Source organism: Tachyglossus aculeatus, chromosome 1, assembly GCF_015852505.1.
Source record: "Tachyglossus aculeatus isolate mTacAcu1 chromosome 1, mTacAcu1.pri, whole genome shotgun sequence".
Taxonomy (NCBI): domain Eukaryota; kingdom Metazoa; phylum Chordata; class Mammalia; order Monotremata; family Tachyglossidae; genus Tachyglossus; species Tachyglossus aculeatus.
In genome coordinates, this window is record NC_052066.1 from 152,459,709 (window position 1) to 152,465,931 (window position 6,223).

Genomic DNA, 6,223 nt, shown 5'->3' on the forward strand with positions numbered 1-6,223 from the left:
TTACTTTGTGCCAGGCACTGCACTAAACACTGAGGTATATGCAAGCTAATCAGATTGGACACATTCCATGTCCCACAGGGGGCTCACAATGTTAATCCTTGTTTTACAGTTGAGGTAACAAGCAGAGAGAAGTTAAAACCTACTTCTCAAAATCCTCCAGTTGTTGTCCATACATTTTTTTTTGCATCAAGCAGAAACTCATTATCAATCATAAGGCAGTCAATCAGATTTAAACAAAAATGATTTTTATTAAGTATCAAGCACTGTTCTAAACCCTGGGTAGCTACAAGTTAATCAGGCCAGATACAATCCCTGTCTCACCTGGGCTCACAATCTTAGTAGGGAGAAACGGTTGGTTGCAGTTGAGGAAGTTAAGACGCAGAGAAGTTGTGGCTTGCCCAATGTCACACAGCAGACAAATGGCAGAGCAAGGATTAGAACTCAAAATAGTCTGCTGCCAGGCCCATGCTTCATTCCCAAGACCACTCTGATTTTGTGGGCAAAGAATAAGTCTACCAACTCTATTATATTGTTCTCTTCCAGTTGCTTAGTATAGTGCTCTGCACATGGTAAGGGCTCAATAAATACCATTGATTGATTAATTTTTCTTCTACCTGTCTTCACTCCTCTCTTTCTACAACTCAACCCACTCATGTCACACCTCTAATCCCAACCTATTTACTGTACCTCAATCTCATCTCTATCAACATCCATCTCTAATGCATGCCCTCCTTCCTGCCAGCTACTCTCCCTCCATGTCAGACCACCACTCGCCCCATCCTTAAAGTCTTACTAAAGTCACATCTCCTCCAGGAAGCCTTCCCTGACTAACCTTTCATCCCTCCAACCTAGTCTCCCTTTCTGCATCACCTATGCTTTGCATTCATATATCTAGCACTTTGATATTCATCTCACCTCCACCTTCAGAGCACTTATGAATATACCCAAGCGCTTAGTACAGTGCTCTGCACACAGTAAGGGCTCAATACAATTGAATGAATACTTATACTCTGTTGATTCCCCTATATGTAATTTATTTTATTGTCTGTCTTTTCCAACTACAATGTAAACTCCTGTGGTAGGGATCATGCCTACTAACTATACTGTACACAAACACCCAAACAGTGTTTTGCACACAAATCAGGGCTCAAATTGATTAATAACTGTGGTTTCTGTAAAGCACATACAGTGCGCTAAACACTCAGTGCTTTGCACATAGTAAGCGCTTAATAAATGCCATCATTATTATTACTAATCCCTGTCCCAGGTGTGTCTCAGTCTAATGGGGAGAGATAGCGGGTTTTCAATCTTCAGTTTACAGGTGAAGAAGCTGAGGCTCAGAGAAGCTAAGTGAGGTGCCCAAGGTCACACAGCAATCAGGAGGTAGAGCCAGGACTAAAACCCAGGTCCCCTGACTCCCAGATCTGGGAGCTTTCCATTAGGCCATACTAACAGAACATTCCCAGAGCATTCCCTCTGTCCTCAGTTTGAGGACCCAAACACTTTCTCTCCACTTCCTTGACACCAAAGTCAAGAGGTGGGAAGAGTAGCTGAATTGTTCTGCTTTCTCTCAAACTGGCTTCTGGATGAGGCCTTATCTCCAAAATAAGCTCAAGGAAGGCTTGAAGATTGGGTTGGGAGAGGGAGGAGCCATAATATTATGAGAAAATGTAATTTGGTGATTTGGGGGTGGCAGGTAGGGGAGTTGTGGGTATCAAATTGCTAAATCCATTTTATACTAACGAACACACACGGCTGGCAAAATACTAGCACCAACCCTGCAGGTGAAAGATACTCTATAAACACATCCAAGTGAGCCTACTATTGTCCTTGGTTATTTGAAGATGCTACTCCTAACCTTGGCTGCTCTCTATAAATTCATAGATGGATGCAAAATTATCATTTAATCAGTACCCAATATTCTCTGGTTTCACATTTCACATAAGGTTCAATCCACTCCTTGGCACTCCAAGTTCTTAACACAGTCGATTGGTTTGCTAACAGGCCCCTTTTGCTTGGGAAAAAGCCAAAAAGCCGTGAAACCGAGAACCGTCCCCCTGGCCTGGGTTTAAGAGAAATTAGGCCAGGCATAAGAGAAATGAGACTGAGGAAGAAAAAGAGTAGAAATTGTGCCTTGAGGCAGCATTGAGATTCCATTTTCCGAGGCACACTGCGATCATTTGTCTCCTCACTCTGGCGTGTTGCTGTGGGGAAGGATGTGGGAGAATTCTGTGGGCAGTAAGAATTCCCACAGACCTGGAGATTGTTTTGAAATACCCTCAATCCCTTCTCCTGCTAGGAGTTAGAAAACAATTGAAACAGCACTCCAAGGTTCCCTTGCACCTATCCTCCAACTCCTTCGGAAGTTACTAAGGCCAAAAAGTTCTCACTATATTCCTCCAGCACCTCACCACGCAAAGGACCTAAAAATTGGAGTCATCTCTTGGCTTCTGTAATTGCTTCCCAATTTCTTCCCTGGGGTTCCCTTTTTAGATGGTGAAGGCAGTGCCAAAGGTTCGTTTCAATATTCCGTGAATTAATCCCAGCACACTATCTGTAGGGCTGTTCCAGCTCTTTGAATGCATTTTTAAGGGTTATTGCAAATTTGATTGCCATCAATAAAATCACAGTGACTCTAACTGTGTTTGTTTGCATATGTCTATCAGACTCAACCCTGGAATTTTAAATATACATACAAACACATATACATATGCATGGGTGTCTATCTATAGGCACACACCCGTATGCAATACATATGCACTCATACCTTGCAAAAATAATCGACTTCTCCCAGTACACCAGACAAGGGGAAAAAAAAAAATCAAATCTAAGCACGGAGAAACTGAAAAAACTACATGTATCATTCACCTGATTTCAATTGTGCCTCCCTTTGAACCTCGGCCAAATCATTTTGTACATTAAAAATTGGTCAGGGATGATAAGATTCCATTTTCATGGTTGGTAATGCAGAACCAGTGAAAGAATACAATTACAGACCCCTGAGTAAACTCTGCGAATGTCAACTTGATGTAAATGATCAAGTGTCGACAAAGGGGCTGGTGGTGGGAGGGAGAGGAGAGGGAAAATAATGCAGCACAGGGACAGAGAGAGAAAAGGAGACAGAGACACAGAACAAGACTTTCTCTCCCTTTCCATTTAGTTGTCAACTTGGGAGCAGGGGAAGGAGGGGAGCGATGATCTTTTACTATTTTCTCAGATGGCCCACTGAGTTCTTTGTCCCCTTAGACAGGGAACCTCATGTAGGAGAGACCGTCGGTCAGTCAATCATATCTATTGAGCACTTAATGTGTGCAGAGTACTGTACTAAGGACTTGGGAGAGTACAATTTTGTTTTGTTGTCTGTCTCCCCCTTCAAGACTGTGAGCCCATTGTTGGGTAGGAACCATCTCTATAGGTTGCCGATTTATACTTCCCAAGCGCTTAGTACAGTGGTCTGCACACAGTAAGCACTCAATAAATATGATTGAATGAATTGACTTAATAAATGAATATAACCATAAACGGACACATTCCCATTAACAATGAGCTTGCGTCTAGAGGGGGAGACAGTCATTAAAATAAGTAAATAAGTTATAGATATGTACATAAGTGATGTGGAGCTTGGAGGGGGGATGAATCAAGGGAGCAAATCAGAGTGGGGCAGAGGGAATGGGAGAAGAGGAAGGGAGGGCTTAGTCAGGGAAGGCATCTTGGAAGAGAAATGACTTCAATAAAGGCTTCGAAATGGGGGAGAGTTAATTGTCTGTTGGATGTGAGAAGGGAGGGCATTCCAGGAGAGAAGCAGGACACAAGAGAGAGGTCAGCAGTGGGTTTATCCCAGTGGTGGCATAGTGCTTAGCACAGAGTACTTAAGCATCACATTTAATGTTCTCCAATGTAGATCTGCACACAGGAGGAGTTCAATAGGAATAGCAGTAGTAGTGGCATTTATCCATCACCCACTGAGCACCCAAAACTAAGGGCTTGGTAAATTACAACAGAACAAAGAAACCCATCTCCTGCCCACATGGAGCTTACACTCTTAACGGCAAAGACAGACATGAAAATATTTAAAAATAGTCTCGTCAGCATGAACAAGTGAATGAGCCATCAAATAATCACACATACCCAGGTGCTGAGCATAAATAAGGACCAAAGTGCTAGAGATGGCCAGCGAGAGGTCGTGACTTCTGTGGACAAGACGGCCTCCGACAGGTCCTAGATTTCACTTTCAGAGGTTGTCCTCCATTCTTCCATTCCCTCCAAAATCACAAGAGGGTGTTCTAATAGCTCCTTCCCACATTCTGGCTTCTTAGAAGCAATGTGGCTTAGTGGACAGATCGTGGGACTGGGAGTCAGAAGGACCTAATCCCAGCTCCACCACATGTTTGCTGTGTGACCTTGGGTAAGTCACTTCATTTCTCTGCACCTCCATTACCTCGTCTGTAAAATGGGGATTAAGAGTGTAAGCCCCATGTGGGACAGGGACTGCGTCCAACCTGATCAACTTTTATTTACCTCAGCACTTAGAATAGTGCTTGGCATATAATATGCACTTACCAAATACCACAAAAAATTATTATTAGAAGAGTGGCTCAAAGTCAATCTGGAGAGTGGTCTCCATCTTCTACTGAGGTGTCCAGACTAGGCTTTCCTCCTCCTCATCGTCAGTGGTATTTACTGAGCACTGGCTGAGTTCCTGGACCCCAAGAGTGGGAGAAACCCAAGACTAAGCAGGCTTAAAGAAGGGAAAAGCCCCCTTCAATACAGAGGGAGCCTCTCAGGATGGCATCTGGAGAGTTTCCAGTCCTCTACCAGTCTCGGCTATGGGAGGGAGAGTCAAGCAGAGGCATACCCATTCCATTCCTAGCTTGGTCAGTGGCTAGAGAGTGGAAGGCAATCTGCTACAAGTCAAAACTCACCCATGCTGGGCAGCAGAGGCACGGGAGAGAGTCGAGAGTGAAGACTCAAACTGACTACATGGAAGGCAAGAGTGGTAAACCCCTTCTGGATTTTCACCAAGAAAATTCTATGGATCCACTACCAGAACAATTGCAGTTGGAGGTGGGACGTTCTGGGAGAGATGTGTCCTTGGAGTCGCTGTGGGTCGGAAACGACTCGACAGCATAAAACCAGACAAATCTACAAAGGGGACTCTGAAGCTCATGGTAAATGCAGGCATTCATGACCAGAAAAAGAACAAAAAACTTATCCTTTTTCAGGAGAAGAGGCTAAAAGACCACAGCTTAAACTGGTGTGACAAAGCAGCTGAGAGCAAGTGCGATTTTCCAGTTTGTTTCAGAATTAACTGAACTGATTAAAGCAGCTACATACGTTTCTTGTGGATAGGGAACATGTCTACCAACTCAGTTGTATTTTACTCTCCCAAAGCCCTTAAAACAGTGCTCCTCACATAGTAGGAACTCAATAAATACTATAGCCAGATCGATTGACCAACTCCAAAGGTTCTTTGTATTTCATTTTCAGAACACATTCCCCCCGGTTTTCATCAACAGTTCTTACAGAGAGGCTACCCTGTGCAGAGCACTGTATCAAGTGCCTTGGAGAGTACAACAAAGATCAGAGACACAATCGCTGCTCCCAGGAAGTTTACCATCCAACAGCACATATATTTTCACGTGCCCATGACAAATTATTGAAACGTGTTATCTACTCACCCATCCCCCCAGTGACAGCGGAGGTTTGCTCTGGGCAGATTTCTCCCTCATCAGCTGTGCTTTGGTTTGCCGTCCCAATATTCCCACTTCTCTTAGGTTAGGGAACAAGTTACATTAGTTGGCTTTTACGGAGAACGAAAGGCACCGTGGGCTGATAAAAACAGGGTACTAAATTACAAGGTTACAGAAAATAGAGCATCGATAGCTAGAAAACAAAACGCGTCCACATTTTTAGCCTGCCACGTGGAAAAGTCGGATATTGTAATGAAGTTAGGTACCATGGGCAGACGTCCTGACCCCCTCTGGGGCTCAATCCATTCAGGCTAAACCTTGGCATATTAATCACCGGGTTTATGTCCATACTTCCAGAGCGGATGGTCATTCAGAATGTGAGGTGGTGAAGGACTGACGTCCCAGGGTAGCAGTATAGAGGCTTGGGTTTATGTCTTAAATAAAAGTGGCATAACAGGATGGTCCATGTCTTGCCTCAGGCTCAGCTAACACTGCACATCATAAATGAGTCTGGAACACCCGAGCGGGGAAGG

General features: G+C 44.0%; 1 non-coding gene across 1 annotated transcript; it reads left to right on the forward strand.

Annotated features, from left to right (window-relative positions):
- Positions 1-4,774: 4,774 nt before the first annotated feature.
- Positions 4,775-4,912, forward strand: LOC119935576. The gene has a single exon (XR_005453385.1). It is a non-coding gene; the product is annotated as a small nucleolar RNA SNORA7 (small nucleolar RNA).
- The last annotated feature ends 1,311 nt before the right edge of the window (positions 4,913-6,223 follow it).